The sequence below is a fragment of the Convolutriloba macropyga genome, chromosome 9 (genome assembly GCF_964194025.1).
Source record: "Convolutriloba macropyga chromosome 9, txConMacr16.3, whole genome shotgun sequence".
In the NCBI taxonomy this organism is placed as follows: domain Eukaryota; kingdom Metazoa; phylum Xenacoelomorpha; order Acoela; family Convolutidae; genus Convolutriloba; species Convolutriloba macropyga.
This window is the reverse complement of record NC_134476.1, coordinates 64,329,435-64,348,250: the sequence shown is the minus strand read 5'-3', so window position 1 is coordinate 64,348,250 and position 18,816 is coordinate 64,329,435. Positions and strand designations below refer to the sequence as shown.

The 18,816-nt window shown below is 40.1% G+C and overlaps 3 non-coding genes across 3 annotated transcripts; all 3 read left to right on the top strand.

The window, feature by feature from the left end:
- The first annotated feature begins 8,337 nt into the window (after positions 1-8,337).
- On the top strand, positions 8,338-8,456 carry LOC142346862 (5S ribosomal RNA). The gene has a single exon (XR_012759900.1). It is a non-coding gene; the product is annotated as a 5S ribosomal RNA (ribosomal RNA).
- A 1,323-nt stretch (positions 8,457-9,779) lies between these two features.
- Positions 9,780-9,898, top strand: LOC142346861 (5S ribosomal RNA). The gene has a single exon (XR_012759899.1). It is a non-coding gene; the product is annotated as a 5S ribosomal RNA (ribosomal RNA).
- Positions 9,899-15,170: 5,272 nt separating this feature from the next.
- LOC142346860 (5S ribosomal RNA) lies at positions 15,171-15,289 on the top strand. The gene has a single exon (XR_012759898.1). It is a non-coding gene; the product is annotated as a 5S ribosomal RNA (ribosomal RNA).
- The last annotated feature ends 3,527 nt before the right edge of the window (positions 15,290-18,816 follow it).

Below are 18,816 nucleotides of genomic sequence, written 5' to 3'. Positions count from 1 at the left end.
AAATAGAGTTGATACTTACCTATTTAATAAGTTTATCACAACAATTAGGCTAAAAGCAATTCGCCACTGATTTTCCCAATTACCGGCCTACACCCACTGAAGTCATGCTTCAGTGGGTCATGCTTCCAAAAAGATATTTACACTTTTTAGAGCCTCAAAAAGCCTCGGTGATCGAAAAAGTTAAGCCTCATCGAGCGCGGACACTTTTTTGGAAATGGGTAAAAACTTGTCCAAAATGGTTCGCTGTGCCAGATTTTTTTGTTTTATCCCAAACTCTGGCTCAAGTGGAGCATGCCCACAAAAAATGAGCCAATTCGGACAGAAATTGACGATTTGGTGACCAAAACAAAGTTCGGTGATCGAAAAAGTTAAGCCTCATCGAGCGCGGATACTTTTTTGGAAATCGGTAAAAACTTGTCCAAAATGGTTCGCTGCGCCAGATTTTTTTGTTTTATCCCAAACTGTGGCTCAAGTGGAGCATGCCCACAAAAAATGAGCCAATTCGGACTAAAATTGACGATTTGGTGACCAAAACAAAGTTCGGTGATCGAAAAAGTTAAGCCTCATCGAGCGCGGATACTTTTTTGGAAATCGGTAAAAACTTGACCAAAACGGTTCGCTGTGCCCAATTTTTTTATTTTATCCCAAATTATGGCTCAAGTGGAGAGTGCCCACAAAAAATGAGCCAATTCGGACTAAAATTGACGATTTGGTGATCAAAACAAAGTTCGGTGATCGAAAAAGTTAAGCCTCATCGAGCGCGGATACTTTTTGTAAATGACAATTTCAGCAATAACCATTGCTCCAAACACACCCCATATACTTGTAAAGGCCATTCTAATAGTTCCCCTGCTTGCGTATACTGTATATTTGATATTTGGAACTGTCTCGGAAACATCAATACTAATTGTATAATTTCCCTTTATTAAACTAACTTTTAACTTAGTGCAAATCGCTCAGTTCCATTCTTTAGGCTGCACTCCGCTAACGTAGAGTGCATTCAAATAAAACTTATCAAATAGAGTTGATACTTACCTATTTAATAAGTTTATCACAACAATTAGGCTAAAAGAAATTCGCCACTGATTTTCCCAATTACCGGCCTACACCCACTGAAGTCATGCTTCAGTGGGTCATGCTTCCAAAAAGATATTTACACTTTTTAGAGCCTCAAAAAGCCTCGGTGATCGAAAAAGTTAAGCCTCATCGAGCGCGGACACTTTTTTGGAAATGGGTAAAAACTTGTCCAAAATGGTTCGCTGCGCCAGATTTTTTTGTTTTATCCCAAACTGTGGCTCAAGTGAAGCATGCCCACAAAAAATGAGCCAATTCGGACTAAAATTGACGATTTGGTGACCAAAACAAAGTTCGGTGATCGAAAAAGTTAAGCCTCATCGAGCGCGGATACTTTTTTGGAAATCGGTAAAAACTTGTCCAAAAGGGTTCGCTGCGCCAGATTTTTTTGTTTTATCCCAAACTGTGGCTCAAGTGGAGCATGCCCACAAAAAATGAGCCAATTCGGACTAAAATTGACGATTTGGTGACTAAAACAAAGTTCGGTGATCGAAAAAGTTAAGCCTCATCGAGCGCGGATACTTTTTTGGAAATCGGTAAAAACTTGACCAAAACGGTTCGATGTGCCCAATTTTTTTATTTTATCCCAAATTATGGCTCAAGTGGAGCGTGCGCACAAAAAATGAGCCAATTGGGACTGAAATTGACGATTTGGTGACCAAAACAAAGTTCGGTGATCGAAAAAGTTAAGCCTCATCGAGCGCGGATACTTTTTTGGAAGTCGGTAAAAACTTGTCCAAAATGGTTCGCTGCGCCAGATTTTTTTGTTTTATCCCAAACTGTGGCTCAAGTGGAGCATGCCCACAAAAATGAGCCAATTCGGACTAAAATTGACGATTTGGTGACCAAAACAAAGTTCGGTGATCGAAAAAGTTAAGCCTCATCGAGCGCGGATACTTTTTTGGAAATCGGTAAAAACTTGTCCAAAATGGTTCGCTGCGCCAGATTTTTTTGTTTTATCCCAAACTGTGGCTCAAGTGGAGCATGCCCACAAAAAATGAGCCAATTCGGACTAAAATTGACGATTTGGTGACCAAAACAAAGTTCGGTGATCGAAAAAGTTAAGCCTCATCGAGCGCGGATACTTTTTTGGAAATCGGTAAAAACTTGTCCAAAATGGTTCGATGTGCCCAATTTTTTTATTTTATCCCAAATTATGGCTCAAGTGGAGCGTGCCCACAAAAAATGAGCCAATTCGGACTAAAATTGACGATTTGGTGATCAAAACAAAGTTCGGTGATCGAAAAAGTTAAGCCTCATCGAGCGCGGATACTTTTTGTAAATGACAATTTCAGCAATAACCATTGCTCCAAACACACCCCATATACTTGTAAAGGCCATTCTAATAGTTCCCCTGCTTGCGTATACTGTATATTTGATATTTGGAACTGTCTCGGAAACATCAAAACTAATTGTATAATTTCCCCTTATTAAGCTAACTTTTAAGTTAGTGCAAATCGCTCAGTTCCATTCTTTAGGCTGCACTCCGCTAACGTAGAGTGCATTCAAATAAAACTTATCAAATAGAGTTGATACTTACCTATTTAATAAGTTTATCACAACAATTAGGCTAAAAGAAATTCGCCACTGATTTTCCCAATTACCGGCCTACACCCACTGAAGTCATGCTTCAGTGGGTCATGCTTCCAAAAAGATATTTACACTTTTTAGAGCCTCAAAAAGCCTCGGTGATCGAAAAAGTTAAGCCTCATCGAGCGCGGACACTTTTTTGGAAATGGGTAAAAACTTGTCCAAAATGGTTCGCTGTGCCAGATTTTTTTGTTTTATCCCAAACTATGGCTCAAGTGGAGCATGCCCACAAAAAATGAGCCAATTCGGACAGAAATTGACGATTTGGTGACCAAAACAAAGTTCGGTGATCGAAAAAGTTAAGCCTCATCGAGCGCGGATACTTTTTTGGAAATCGGTAAAAACTTGTCCAAAAGGGTTCGCTGCGCCAGATTTTTTTGTTTTATCCCAAACTGTGGCTCAAGTGGAGCATGCCCACAAAAAATGAGCCAATTCGGACTAAAATTGACGATTTGGTGACTAAAACAAAGTTCGGTGATCGAAAAAGTTAAGCCTCATCGAGCGCGGATACTTTTTTGGAAATCGGTAAAAACTTGACCAAAACAGTTCGATGTGCCCAATTTTTTTATTTTATCCCAAATTATGGCTCAAGTGGAGCGTGCCCACAAAAAATGAGCCAATTCGGACTAAAATTGACGATTTGGTGATCAAAACAAAGTTCGGTGATCGAAAAAGTTAAGCCTCATCGAGCGCGGATACTTTTTGTAAATGACAATTTCAGCAATAACCATTGCTCCAAACACACCCCATATACTTGTAAAGGCCATTCTAATAGTTCCCCTGCTTGCGTATACTGTATATTTGATATTTGGAACTGTCTCGGAAACATCAAAACTAATTGTATAATTTCCCCTTATTAAGCTAACTTTTAAGTTAGTGCAAATCGCTCAGTTCCATTCTTTAGGCTGCACTCCGCTAACGTAGAGTGCATTCAAATAAAACTTATCAAATAGAGTTGATACTTACCTATTTAATAAGTTTATCACAACAATTAGGCTAAAAGAAATTCGCCACTGATTTTCCCAATTACCGGCCTACACCCACTGAAGTCATGCTTCAGTGGGTCATGCTTCCAAAAAGATATTTACACTTTTTAGAGCCTCAAAAAGCCTCGGTGATCGAAAAAGTTAAGCCTCATCGAGCGCGGACACTTTTTTGGAAATGGGTAAAAACTTGTCCAAAATGGTTCGCTGTGCCAGATTTTTTTGTTTTATCCCAAACTATGGCTCAAGTGGAGCATGCCCACAAAAAATGAGCCAATTCGGACAGAAATTGACGATTTGGTGACCAAAACAAAGTTCGGTGATCGAAAAAGTTAAGCCTCATCGAGCGCGGATACTTTTTTGGAAATCGGTAAAAACTTGTCCAAAATGGTTCGCTGCGCCAGATTTTTTTGTTTTATCCCAAACTGTCGCTCAAGTGGAGCATGCCCACAAAAAATGAGCCAATTCGGACTAAAATTGACGATTTGGTGATCAAAACAAAGTTCGGTGATCGAAAAAGTTAAGCCTCATCGAGCGCGGATACTTTTTGTAAATGACAATTTCAGCAATAACCATTGCTCCAAACACACCCCATATACTTGTAAAGGCCATTCTAATAGTTCCCCTGCTTGCGTATACTGTATATTTGATATTTGGAACTGTCTCGGAAACATCAAAACTAATTGTATAATTTCCCCTTATTAAGCTAACTTTTAAGTTAGTGCAAATCGCTCAGTTCCATTCTTTAGGCTGCACTCCGCTAACGTAGAGTGCATTCAAATAAAACTTATCAAATAGAGTTGATACTTACCTATTTAATAAGTTTATCACAACAATTAGGCTAAAAGAAATTCGCCACTGATTTTCCCAATTACCGGCCTACACCCACTGAAGTCATGCTTCAGTGGGTCATGCTTCCAAAAAGATATTTACACTTTTTAGAGCCTCAAAAAGCCTCGGTGATCGAAAAAGTTAAGCCTCATCGAGCGCGGACACTTTTTTGGAAATGGGTAAAAACTTGTCCAAAATGGTTCGCTGTGCCAGATTTTTTTGTTTTATCCCAAACTATGGCTCAAGTGGAGCATGCCCACAAAAAATGAGCCAATTCGGACAGAAATTGACGATTTGGTGACCAAAACAAAGTTCGGTGATCGAAAAAGTTAAGCCTCATCGAGCGCGGATACTTTTTTGGAAATCGGTAAAAACTTGTCCAAAATGGTTCGCTGCGCCAGATTTTTTTGTTTTATCCCAAACTGTCGCTCAAGTGGAGCATGCCCACAAAAAATGAGCCAATTCGGACTAAAATTGACGATTTGGTGATCAAAACAAAGTTCGGTGATCGAAAAAGTTAAGCCTCATCGAGCGCGGATACTTTTTGTAAATGACAATTTCAGCAATAACCATTGCTCCAAACACACCCCATATACTTGTAAAGGCCATTCTAATAGTTCCCCTGCTTGCGTATACTGTATATTTGATATTTGGAACTGTCTCGGAAACATCAAAACTAATTGTATAATTTCCCCTTATTAAGCTAACTTTTAAGTTAGTGCAAATCGCTCAGTTCCATTCTTTAGGCTGCACTCCGCTAACGTAGAGTGCATTCAAATAAAACTTATCAAATAGAGTTGATACTTACCTATTTAATAAGTTTATCACAACAATTAGGCTAAAAGAAATTCGCCACTGATTTTCCCAATTACCGGCCTACACCCACTGAAGTCATGCTTCAGTGGGTCATGCTTCCAAAAAGATATTTACACTTTTTAGAGCCTCAAAAAGCCTCGGTGATCGAAAAAGTTAAGCCTCATCGAGCGCGGACACTTTTTTGGAAATGGGTAAAAACTTGTCCAAAATGGTTCGCTGTGCCAGATTTTTTTGTTTTATCCCAAACTATGGCTCAAGTGGAGCATGCCCACAAAAAATGAGCCAATTCGGACAGAAATTGACGATTTGGTGACCAAAACAAAGTTCGGTGATCGAAAAAGTTAAGCCTCATCGAGCGCGGATACTTTTTTGGAAATCGGTAAAAACTTGTCCAAAATGGTTCGCTGCGCCAGATTTTTTTGTTTTATCCCAAACTGTCGCTCAAGTGGAGCATGCCCACAAAAAATGAGCCAATTCGGACTAAAATTGACGATTTGGTGATCAAAACAAAGTTCGGTGATCGAAAAAGTTAAGCCTCATCGAGCGCGGATACTTTTTGTAAATGACAATTTCAGCAATAACCATTGCTCCAAACACACCCCATATACTTGTAAAGGCCATTCTAATAGTTCCCCTGCTTGCGTATACTGTATATTTGATATTTGGAACTGTCTCGGAAACATCAAAACTAATTGTATAATTTCCCCTTATTAAGCTAACTTTTAAGTTAGTGCAAATCGCTCAGTTCCATTCTTTAGGCTGCACTCCGCTAACGTAGAGTGCATTCAAATAAAACTTATCAAATAGAGTTGATACTTACCTATTTAATAAGTTTATCACAACAATTAGGCTAAAAGAAATTCGCCACTGATTTTCCCAATTACCGGCCTACACCCACTGAAGTCATGCTTCAGTGGGTCATGCTTCCAAAAAGATATTTACACTTTTTAGAGCCTCAAAAAGCCTCGGTGATCGAAAAAGTTAAGCCTCATCGAGCGCGGACACTTTTTTGGAAATGGGTAAAAACTTGTCCAAAATGGTTCGCTGTGCCAGATTTTTTTGTTTTATCCCAAACTATGGCTCAAGTGGAGCATGCCCACAAAAAATGAGCCAATTCGGACAGAAATTGACGATTTGGTGACCAAAACAAAGTTCGGTGATCGAAAAAGTTAAGCCTCATCGAGCGCGGATACTTTTTTGGAAATCGGTAAAAACTTGTCCAAAATGGTTCGCTGCGCCAGATTTTTTTGTTTTATCCCAAACTGTCGCTCAAGTGGAGCATGCCCACAAAAAATGAGCCAATTCGGACTAAAATTGACGATTTGGTGATCAAAACAAAGTTCGGTGATCGAAAAAGTTAAGCCTCATCGAGCGCGGATACTTTTTGTAAATGACAATTTCAGCAATAACCATTGCTCCAAACACACCCCATATACTTGTAAAGGCCATTCTAATAGTTCCCCTGCTTGCGTATACTGTATATTTGATATTTGGAACTGTCTCGGAAACATCAAAACTAATTGTATAATTTCCCCTTATTAAGCTAACTTTTAAGTTAGTGCAAATCGCTCAGTTCCATTCTTTAGGCTGCACTCCGCTAACGTAGAGTGCATTCAAATAAAACTTATCAAATAGAGTTGATACTTACCTATTTAATAAGTTTATCACAACAATTAGGCTAAAAGAAATTCGCCACTGATTTTCCCAATTACCGGCCTACACCCACTGAAGTCATGCTTCAGTGGGTCATGCTTCCAAAAAGATATTTACACTTTTTAGAGCCTCAAAAAGCCTCGGTGATCGAAAAAGTTAAGCCTCATCGAGCGCGGACACTTTTTTGGAAATGGGTAAAAACTTGTCCAAAATGGTTCGCTGTGCCAGATTTTTTTGTTTTATCCCAAACTATGGCTCAAGTGGAGCATGCCCACAAAAAATGAGCCAATTCGGACAGAAATTGACGATTTGGTGACCAAAACAAAGTTCGGTGATCGAAAAAGTTAAGCCTCATCGAGCGCGGATACTTTTTTGGAAATCGGTAAAAACTTGTCCAAAATGGTTCGCTGCGCCAGATTTTTTTGTTTTATCCCAAACTGTCGCTCAAGTGGAGCATGCCCACAAAAAATGAGCCAATTCGGACTAAAATTGACGATTTGGTGACTAAAACAATGTTCGGTGATCGAAAAAGTTAAGCCTCATCGAGCGCGGATACTTTTTTGGAAATCGGTAAAACTTGACCAAAACGGTTCGATGTGCCCAATTTTTTTATTTTATCCCAAATTATGGCTCAAGTGGAGCGTGCCCACAAAAAATGAGCCAATTCGGACTAAAATTGACGATTTGGTGATCAAAACAAAGTTCGGTGATCGAAAAAGTTAAGCCTCATCGAGCGCGGATACTTTTTGTAAATGACAATTTCAGCAATAACCATTGCTCCAAACACACCCCATATACTTGTAAAGGCCATTCTAATAGTTCCCCTGCTTGCGCATACTGTATATTTGATATTTGGAGCTGTCTCGGAAACATCAAAACTAATTGTATAATTTCCCCTTATTAAGCTAACTTTTAAGTTAGTGCAAATCGCTCAGTTCCATTCTTTAGGCTGCACTCCGCTAACGCAGAGTGCATTCAAATAAAACTTATCAAATAGAGTTGATACTTACCTATTTAATAAGTTTATCACAACAATTAGGCTAAAAGCAATTCGCCACTGATTTTCCCAATTACCGGCCTAAACCCACTGAAGTCATGCTTCCGGTTCAATGTCCGGTTATACAGGTTCCCCGTACCCAATCCATCTGTGCTTTGTTTTGCTGCCGTTCCACTGTATTGTGGATGGTTGGAAGCAAAAAGTTTGCGCTTTTGTCATAATACACTGTTTGGCTACGAATTGCATAAATTATAACACAACCGTGGCTAAAATTGCATGTATTAAGTGACTATTTTGCAAACCGCAAGGCGGCCAGTTAAAGTAATCCTATATATGAATATAAGACTACAATACAATACTGTTGTATATAAATTCGCAACCGCTCACGCAAATGCCTACGACCATACCATGTTGAATGCACCGGTTCTCGTCCGATCACCGAAGTTAAGCAACATTGGGCCTGGTTAGTACTTGGATGGGTGACCGCTTGGGAACACCAGGTGTTGTAGGCTTTTTCTTTTGAGTATTCAAACCTCATAGAATACTTTTATTCGATATTTACACTTTTTAGAGCCTCAAAAAGCCTCGGTGATCGAAAAAGTTAAGCCTCATCGAGCGCGGATACTTTTTTGGAAATGGGTAAAAACTTGTCCAAAATGGTTCGCTGTGCCAGATTTTTTTGTTTTATCCCAAACTATGGCTCAAGTGAAGCATGCCCACAAAAAATGAGCCAATTCGGACAGAAATTGACGATTTGGTGACCAAAACAAAGTTCGGTGATCGAAAAAGTTAAGCCTCATCGAGCGCGGATACTTTTTTGGAAATCGGTAAAAACTTGTCCAAAATGGTTCGCTGCGCCAGATTTTTTTGTTTTATCCCAAACTGTCGCTCAAGTGGAGCATGCCCACAAAAAATGAGCCAATTCGGACTAAAATTGACGATTTGGTGACTAAAACAATGTTCGGTGATCGAAAAAGTTAAGCCTCATCGAGCGCGGATACTTTTTTGGAAATCGGTAAAACTTGACCAAAACGGTTCGATGTGCCCAATTTTTTTATTTTATCCCAAATTGTGGCTCAAGTGGAGCGTGCCCACAAAAAATGAGCCAATTCGGACTAAAATTGACGATTTGGTGATCAAAACAAAGTTCGGTGATCGAAAAAGTTAAGCCTCATCGAGCGCGGATACTTTTTGTAAATGACAATTTCAGCAATAACCATTGCTCCAAACACACCCCATATACTTGTAAAGGCCATTCTAATAGTTCCCCTGCTTGCGCATACTGTATATTTGATATTTGGAGCTGTCTCGGAAACATCAAAACTAATTGTATAATTTCCCCTTATTAAGCTAACTTTTAAGTTAGTGCAAATCGCTCAGTTCCATTCTTTAGGCTGCACTCCGCTAACGCAGAGTGCATTCAAATAAAACTTATCAAATAGAGTTGATACTTACCTATTTAATAAGTTTATCACAACAATTAGGCTAAAAGCAATTCGCCACTGATTTTCCCAATTACCGGCCTAAACCCACTGAAGTCATGCTTCCGGTTCAATGTCCGGTTATACAGGTTCCCCGTACCCAATCCATCTGTGCTTTGTTTTGCTGCCGTTCCACTGTATTGTGGATGGTTGGAAGCAAAAAGTTTGCGCTTTTGTCATAATACACTGTTTGGCTACGAATTGCATAAATTATAACACAACCGTGGCTAAAATTGCATGTATTAAGTGACTATTTTGCAAACCGCAAGGCGGCCAGTTAAAGTAATCCTATATATGAATATAAGACTACAATACAATACTGTTGTATATAAATTCGCAACCGCTCACGCAAATGCCTACGACCATACCATGTTGAATGCACCGGTTCTCGTCCGATCACCGAAGTTAAGCAACATTGGGCCTGGTTAGTACTTGGATGGGTGACCGCTTGGGAACACCAGGTGTTGTAGGCTTTTTCTTTTGAGTATTCAAACCTCATAGAATACTTTTATTCGATATTTACACTTTTTAGAGCCTCAAAAAGCCTCGGTGATCGAAAAAGTTAAGCCTCATCGAGCGCGGATACTTTTTTGGAAATGGGTAAAAACTTGTCCAAAATGGTTCGCTGTGCCAGATTTTTTTGTTTTATCCCAATCTATGGCTCAAGTGGAGCATGCCCACAAAAAATGAGCCAATTCGGACAGAAATTGACGATTTGGTGACCAAAACAAAGTTCGGTGATCGAAAAAGTTAAGCCTCATCGAGCGCGGATACTTTTTTGGAAATCGGTAAAAACTTGTCCAAAATGGTTCGCTGCGCCAGATTTTTTTGTTTTATCCCAAACTGTGGCTCAAGTGGAGCATGCCCACAAAAAATGAGCCAATTCGGACTAAAATTGACGATTTGGTGACCAAAACAAAGTTCGGTGATCGAAAAAGTTAAGCCTCATCGAGCGCGGATACTTTTTTGGAAATGGGTGAAAACTTGTCCAAAATGGTTCGCTGTGCCAGATTTTTTTGTTTTATCCCAAACTATGGCTCAAGTGGAGCATGCCCACAAAAAATGAGCCAATTCGGACTAAAATTGACGATTTGGTGACCAAAACAATGTTCGGTGATCGAAAAAGTTAAGCCTCATCGAGCGCGGATACTTTTTTGGAAATGGGTGAAAACTTGTCCAAAATGGTTCGCTGCGCCAGATTTTTTTAATTTACCTCAAACTGTGGCTCAAGTGGAGCATGCCCACAAAAAATGAGCCAATTCGGACTAAAATTGACGATTTGGTGCCCAAAACAAAGTTCGGTGATCGAAAAAGTTAAGCCTCATCGAGTGCGGATACTTTTTTGGAAATGGGTAAAAACTTGTCCAAAATGGTTCGCTGTGCCAGATTTTTTTGTTTTATCCCAAACTATGGCTCAGGTGGAGCATGCCCATAAAATATGAGCCAATTCGGACAGAAATTGACGATTTGGTGATCAAAACAAAGTTCGGTGATCGAAAAAGTTAAGCCTCATCGAGCGCGGATACTTTTTTGGAAATTGGTAAAAACTTGTCCAAAATGGTTCGCTGCGCCAGATTTTTTTGTTTTATCCCAAACTGTGGCTCAAGTGGAGCATGCCCACAAAAAATGAGCCAATTCGGACTAAAATTGACGATTTGGTGACCAAAACAAAGTTCGGTGATCGAAAAAGTTAAGCCTCATCGAGCGCGGATACTTTTTTGGAAATGGGTGAAAACTTGTCCAAAATGGTTCGCTGTGCCAGATTTTTTTAATTTATCCCAAACTATGGCTCAAGTGGAGCATGCCCACAAAAAATGAGCCAATTCGGACTAAAATTGACGATTTGGTGACCAAAACAAAGTTCGGTGATCGAAAAAGTTAAGCCTCATCGAGCGCGGATACTTTTTTGGAAATGGGTGAAAACTTGTCCAAAATGGTTCGCTGTGCCAGATTTTTTTAATTTATCCCAAACTATGGCTCAAGTGGAGCATGCCCACAAAAAATGAGCCAATTCGGACAGAAATTGACGATTTGGTGACCAAAACAAAGTTCGGTGATCGAAAAAGTTAAGCCTCATCGAGCGCGGATACTTTTTTTGGAAATTGGTAAAAACTTGTCCAAAATGGTTCGCTGCGCCAGATTTTTTTGTTTTATCCCAAACTGTGGCTCAAGTGGAGCATGCCCACAAAAAATGAGCCAATTCGGACTAAAATTGACGATTTGGTGACCAAAACAAAGTTCGGTGATCGAAAAAGTTAAGCCTCATCGAGCGCGGATACTTTTTGGAAATGGGTAAAAACTTGTCCAAAATGGTTCGCTGTGCCAGATTTTTTTGTTTTATCCCAAACTATGGCTCAAGTGGAGCATGCCCACAAAAAATGAGCCAATTCGGACAGAAATTGACGATTTGGTGACCAAAACAAAGTTCGGTGATCGAAAAAGTTAAGCCTCATCGAGCGCGGATACTTTTTTGGAAATCGGTAAAAACTTGTCCAAAATGGTTCGCTGCGCCAGATTTTTTTGTTTTATCCCAAACTGTGGCTCAAGTGGAGCATGCCCACAAAAAATGAGCCAATTCGGACTAAAATTGACGATTTGGTGACCAAAACAAAGTTCGGTGATCGAAAAAGTTAAGCCTCATCGAGCGCGGATACTTTTTGGAAATGGGTAAAAAACTTGTCCAAAATGGTTCGCTGTGCCAGACTTTTTTGTTTTATCCCAAACTATGGCTCAAGTGGAGCATGCCCACAAAAAATGAGCCAATTCGGACAGAAATTGACGATTTGGTGACCAAAACAAAGTTCGGTGATCGAAAAAGTTAAGCCTCATCGAGCGCGGATACTTTTTTGGAAATCGGTAAAAACTTGTCCAAAATCGTTCGCTCCGCCAGATTTTTTTGTTTTATCCCAAACTGTGGCTCAAGTGGAGCATGCCCACAAAAAATGAGCCAATTCGGACTAAAATTGACGATTTGGTGACCAAAACAAAGTTCGGTGATCGAAAAAGTTAAGCCTCATCGAGCGCGGATACTTTTTTGGAAATCGGTAAAAACTTGTCCAAAATCGTTCGCTCCGCCAGATTTTTTTGTTTTATCCCAAACTGTGGCTCAAGTGGAGCATGCCCACAAAAAATGAGCCAATTCGGACTAAAATTGACGATTTGGTGACCAAAACAAAGTTCGGTGATCGAAAAAGTTAAGCCTCATCGAGCGCGGATACTTTTTTGGAAATCGGTAAAAACTTGACCAAAACGGTTCGCTGTGCCCAATTGTTTTATCTTATCTCAAACTATGGCTCAAGTAGAGCGTGCCCACAAAAAATGAGCCAATTCGGACTAAAATTGACGATTTGGTGATCAAAACAAAGTTCGGTGATCGAAAAAGTTAAGCCTCATCGAGCGCGGATACTTTTTTGGAAATCGGTAAAAACTTGACCAAAACGGTTCGCTGTGCCCAATTTTTTTATTTTATCCCAAACTATGGCTCAAGTGGAGCGTGCCCACAAAAAATGAGCCAATTCGGACTAAAATTGACGATTTGGTGACCAAAACAAAGTTCGGTGATCGAAAAAGTTAAGCCTCATCGAGCGCGGATACTTTTTTGGAAATCGGTAAAAACTTGTCCAAAATGGTTCGCTGCGCCAGATTTTTTTGTTTTATCCCAAACTGTGGCTCAAGTGGAGCATGCCCACAAAAAATGAGCCAATTCGGACTAAAATTGACGATTTGGTGATCAAAACAAAGTTCGGTGATCGAAAAAGTTAAGCCTCATCGAGCGCGGATACTTTTTTGGAAATCGGTAAAAACTTGACCAAAACGGTTCGCTGTGCCCAATTGTTTTATCTTATCTCAAACTATGGCTCAAGTAGAGCGTGCCCACAAAAAATGAGCCAATTCGGACTAAAATTGACGATTTGGTGATCAAAACAAAGTTCGGTGATCGAAAAAGTTAAGCCTCATCGAGCGCGGATACTTTTTTGGAAATCGGTAAAAACTTGACCAAAACGGTTCGCTGTGCCCAATTTTTTTATTTTATCCCAAACTATGGCTCAAGTGGAGCGTGCCCACAAAAAATGAGCCAATTCGGACTAAAATTGACGATTTGGTGACCAAAACAAAGTTCGGTGATCGAAAAAGTTAAGCCTCATCGAGCGCGGATACTTTTTTGGAAATCGGTAAAAACTTGTCCAAAATGGTTCGCTGCGCCAGATTTTTTTGTTTTATCCCAAACTGTGGCTCAAGTGGAGCATGCCCACAAAAAATGAGCCAATTCGGACTAAAATTGACGATTTGGTGACCAAAACAAAGTTCGGTGATCGAAAAAGTTAAGCCTCATCGAGCGCGGATACTTTTTTGGAAATCGGTAAAAACTTGTCCAAAATGGTTCGCTGCGCCAGATTTTTTTGTTTTATCCCAAACTGTGGCTCAAGTGGAGCATGCCCACAAAAAATGAGCCAATTCGGACTAAAATTGACGATTTGGTGACCAAAACAAAGTTCGGTGATCGAAAAAGTTAAGCCTCATCGAGCGCGGATACTTTTTTGGAAATCGGTAAAAACTTGTCCAAAATGGTTCGCTGCGCCAGATTTTTTTGTTTTATCCCAAACTGTGGCTCAAGTGGAGCATGCCCACAAAAAATGAGCCAATTCGGACTAAAATTGACGATTTGGTGACCAAAACAAAGTTCGGTGATCGAAAAAGTTAAGCCTCATCGAGCGCGGATACTTTTTTGGAAATGGGTAAAAACTTGTCCAAAATGGTTCGCTGTGCCAGATTTTTTTGTTTTATCCCAAACTATGGCTCAAGTGGAGCATGCCCACAAAAAATGAGCCAATTCGGACAGAAATTGACGATTTGGTGACCAAAACAAAGTTCGGTGATCGAAAAAGTTAAGCCTCATCGAGCGCGGATACTTTTTTGGAAATGGGTAAAAACTTGTCCAAAATGGTTCGCTGTGCCAGATTTTTTTATTTTATCCCAAACTATGGCTCAAGGGGAGCGTGCCCACAAAAAATGAGCCAATTCGGACTAAAATTGACGATTTGGTGATCAAAACAAAGTTCGGTGATCGAAAAAGTTAAGCCTCATCGAGCGCGGATACTTTTTGTAAATGACAATTTCAGCAGAAACCATTGCTCCAAACACACCCCATATACTTGTAAAGGCCATTCTAATAGTTCCCCTGCTTGCGTATACTGTATATTTGATATTTGGAACTGTCTCGGAAACATCAATACTAATTGTATAATTTCCCTTTATTAAACTAACTTTTAACTTAATGCAAATCGCTCAGTTCCATTCTTTAGGCTGCACTCCGCTAACGCAGAGCGCACTCAAATAAAACTTATCAACTAGAGTTGATACTTACCTATTTAATAAGTTTATCACAACAATTAGGCTAAAAGCAATTCGCCACTGATTTTCCCAATTACCGTCCTAAACCCACTGAAGTCATGCTTCCGGTTCAATGTCCGGTTATACAGGTTCCCCGTACCCAATCCATCTGTGCTTTGTTTTGCTGCCGTTCCACTGTATTGTGGATGCTTGGAAGCAAAAAGTTTACGCTTTTGTCATAATACACTGTTTGGCTACGAATTGCATAAATTATAACACAACCGTGGCTAAAATTGCATGTATTAAGTGACTATTTTGCAAACCGCAAGGCGGCCAGTTAAAGTAATCCTATATATGAATATAAGACTACAATACAATACTGTTGTATATAAATTCGCTCCCGCTCACGCAAATGCCTACGACCATACCATGTTGAATGCACCGGTTCTCGTCCGATCACCGAAGTTAAGCAACATTGGGCCTGGTTAGTACTTGGATGGGTGACCGCTTGGGAACACCAGGTGTTGTAGGCTCTTTCTTTTGAGTATTCAAATCTCATAGAATACTTTTATTCGATATTTACACTTTTTAGAGCCTCAAAAAGCCTCGGTGATCGAAAAAGTTAAGCCTCATCGAGCGCGGATACTTTTTTGGAAATGGGTAAAAACTTGTCCAAAATGGTTCGCTGTGCCAGATTTTTTTGTTTTATCCCAAACTATGGCTCAAGTGGAGCATGCCCACAAAAAATGAGCCAATTCGGACAGAAATTGACGATTTGGTGACCAAAACAAAGTTCGGTGATCGAAAAAGTTAAGCCTCATCGAGCGCGGATACTTTTTTGGAAATCGGTAAAAACTTGTCCAAAATGGTTCGCTGCGCCAGATTTTTTTGTTTTATCCCAAACTGTGGCTCATGTGGAGCATGCCCACAAAAATGAGCCAATTCGGACTAAAATTGACGATTTGGTGACCAAAACAAAGTTCGGTGATCGAAAAAGTTAAGCCTCATCGAGCGCGGATACTTTTTTGGAAATGGGTAAAAACTTGTCCAAAATGGTTCGCTGTGCCAATTTTTTTGTTTTATCCCAAACTATGGCTCAAATGGAGCATGCCCACAAAAAATGAGCCAATTCGGACAGAAATTGACGATTTGGTGACCAAAACAAAGTTCGGTGATCGAAAAAGTTAAGCCTCATCGAGCGCGGATACTTTTTTGGAAATCGGTAAAAACTTGTCCAAAATGGTTCGCTGCGCCAGATTTTTTTGTTTTATCCCAAACTGTGACTCAAGTGGAGCATGCCCACAAAAAATGAGCCAATTCGGACTAAAATTGACGATTTGGTGACCAAAACAAAGTTCGGTGATCGAAAAAAATTAAGCCTCATCGAGCGCGGATACTTTTTTGGAAATGGGTAAAAACTTGTCCAAAATGGTTCGCTGTGCCAGATTTTTTTGTTTTATCCCAAACTATGGCTCAAGTGGAGCATGCCCACAAAAAATGAGCCAATTCGGACAGAAATTGACGATTTGGTGACCAAAACAAAGTTCGGTGATCGAAAAAGTTAAGCCTCATCGAGCGCGGATACTTTTTTGGAAATCGGTAAAAACTTGTCCAAAATGGTTCGCTGCGCCAGATTTTTTTGTTTTATCCCAAACTGTGGCTCAAGTGGAGCATGCCCACAAAAAATGAGCCAATTCGGACAAAATTGACGATTTGGTGACCAAAACAAAGTTCGGTGATCGAAAAAGTTAAGCCTCATCGAGCGCGGATACTTTTTTGGAAATGGGTAAAAACTTGTCCAAAATGGTTCGCTGTGCCAGATTTTTTTGTTTTATCCCAAACTATGGCTCAAGTGGAGCATGCCCACAAAAAATGAGCCAATTCGGACAGAAATTGACGATTTGGTGACCAAAACAAAGTTCGGTGATCGAAAAAGTTAAGCCTCATCGAGCGCGGATACTTTTTTGGAAATCGGTAAAAACTTGTCCAAAATGGTTCGCTGCGCCAGATTTTTTTGTTTTATCCCAAATTGTGGCTCAAGTGGAGCATGCCCACAAAAAATGAGCCAATTCGGACTAAAATTGACGATTTGGTGACCAAAACAAAGTTCGGTGATCGAAAAAGTTAAGCCTCATCGAGCGCGGATACTTTTTTGGAAATCGGTAAAAACTTGTCCAAAATGGTTCGCTGCGCCAGATTTTTTTGTTTTATCCCAAACTGTGGCTCATGTGGAGCATGCCCACAAAAATGAGCCAATTCGGACTAAAATTGACGATTTGGTGACCAAAACAAAGTTCGGTGATCGAAAAAGTTAAGCCTCATCGAGCGCGGATACTTTTTTGGAAATGGGTAAAAACTTGTCCAAAATGGTTCGCTGTGCCAATTTTTTTGTTTTATCCCAAACTATGGCTCAAATGGAGCATGCCCACAAAAAATGAGCCAATTCGGACAGAAATTGACGATTTGGTGACCAAAACAAAGTTCGGTGATCGAAAAAGTTAAGCCTCATCGAGCGCGGATACTTTTTTGGAAATCGGTAAAAACTTGTCCAAAATGGTTCGCTGCGCCAGATTTTTTTGTTTTATCCCAAACTGTGACTCAAGTGGAGCATGCCCACAAAAAATGAGCCAATTCGGACTAAAATTGACGATTTGGTGACCAAAACAAAGTTCGGTGATCGAAAAAAATTAAGCCTCATCGAGCGCGGATACTTTTTTGGAAATGGGTAAAAACTTGTCCAAAATGGTTCGCTGTGCCAGATTTTTTTGTTTTATCCCAAACTATGGCTCAAGTGGAGCATGCCCACAAAAAATGAGCCAATTCGGACAGAAATTGACGATTTGGTGACCAAAACAAAGTTCGGTGATCGAAAAAGTTAAGCCTCATCGAGCGCGGATACTTTTTTGGAAATCGGTAAAAACTTGTCCAAAATGGTTCGCTGCGCCAGATTTTTTTGTTTTATCCCAAATTGTGGCTCAAGTGGAGCATGCCCACAAAAAATGAGCCAATTCGGACTAAAATTGACGATTTGGTGACCAAAACAAAGTTCGGTGATCGAAAAAGTTAAGCCTCATCGAGCGCGGATACTTTTTTGGAAATGGGTAAAAACTTGTCCAAAATGGTTCGCTGTGCCAGATTTTTTTGTTCTATCCCAAATTATGGCTCAAGTGGAGCATGCCCACAAAAAATGAGCCAATTCGGACAGAAATTGACGATTTGGTGACCAAAACAAAGTTCGGTGATCGAAAAAGTTAAGCCTCATCGAGCGCGGATACTTTTTTGGAAATCGGTAAAAACTTGTCCAAAATGGTTCGCTGCGCCAGATTTTTTTGTTTTATCCCAAACTGTGGCTCAAGTGGAGCATGCCCACAAAAAATGAGCCAATTCGGACTAAAATTGACGATTTGGTGACCAAAACAAAGTTCGGTGATCGAAAAAGTTAAGCCTCATCGAGCGCGGATACTTTTTTGGAAATCGGTAAAAACTTGTCCAAAATGGTTCGCTGCGCCAGATTTTTTTGTTTTATCCCAAACTGTGGTTCAAGTGGAGCATGCCCACAAAAAATGAGCCAATTCGGACTAAAATTGACGATTTGGTGACCAAAACAAAGTTCCGTGATCGAAAAAGTTAAGCCTCATCGAGCGCGGATACTTTTTTGGAAATGGGTAAAAACTTGTCCAAAATGGTTCGCTGTGCCAGATTTTTTTGTTTTATCCCAAACTATGGCTCAAGTGGAGCATGCCCACAAAAAATGAGCCAATTCGGACAGAAATTGACGATTTGGTGACCAAAACAAAGTTCGGTGATCGAAAAAGTTAAGCCTCATAGAGCGCGGATACTTTTTTGGAAATCGGTAAAAACTTGTCCAAAATGGTTCGCTGCGCCAGATTTTTTTGTTTTATCCCAAACTGTGGCTCAAGTGGAGCATGCCCACAAAAAATGAGCCAATTCGGACTAAAATTGACGATTTGGTGACCAAAACAAATTTCGGTGATCGAAAAAGTTAAGCCTCATCGAGCGCGGATACTTTTTTGGAAATGGGTAAAAACTTGTCCAAAAT